Source organism: Condylura cristata, unplaced genomic scaffold (genome assembly GCF_000260355.1).
Source record: "Condylura cristata isolate star-nosed mole 26May11 unplaced genomic scaffold, ConCri1.0 scaffold00068, whole genome shotgun sequence".
In the NCBI taxonomy this organism is placed as follows: Eukaryota; Metazoa; Chordata; class Mammalia; order Eulipotyphla; family Talpidae; genus Condylura; species Condylura cristata.
Genome location: NW_004567169.1, coordinates 157,915 through 158,542, shown reverse-complemented (window position 1 = coordinate 158,542; position 628 = coordinate 157,915).

Genomic DNA, 628 nt, shown 5'->3' with positions numbered 1-628 from the left:
GCGGGAGCCCCAGCCCCGGCCGCCCGCTCGCGCCCCCAGGGGAACTTGGTGCTGGGGTCAAGAGCGAGGGCGGCTGCTGGCCCGAGGACGTCCGGCTCGGGATCCTTCGACCTAAGACGAGAAAACCCCAAAGCCCGGATGCGGACGGCGCCCTGGGCTCTCAAACCCCAAAGAGCGTCCGGCGAAGAGCTGGGACGCCGAGGACTGGGTGCTGGCCACTCCCCGAGATGGCGCCTCCCGCTCTCCGCCCGCGTGGGGCGCCCGCGGGGACAGGCCCCGCCCTCCTGTGCACCGGACGGGCGAGGGCACTGGTCACTGCCACTTCCCGCCCGGGGCGGCAGGCCTGACCGCACCTGGGACAGTGGACCTGAGGTGGCCCTCCCAGCGCCTCTGGCCACCCGCCCCCCACGCCTGGGCTGACCGCCGCTTTCAGGCCAGGCAGGAGCGGACTCTGGCGGCCTGACGGCGGGCACAGGTCTCCCTCCTGCCCTCCCGCACTGCCCCTGGGCGGGACCTGGACCTGTGTGCTCTGTTTCTGGCCTGTGCATTCGGCCTCTGCCGGCCACTTGAGGGTGAATAAACAGCGGAAGTGCGTGTGCGTGTGCCGTGCGGGGGCCGAGTGGCCAGG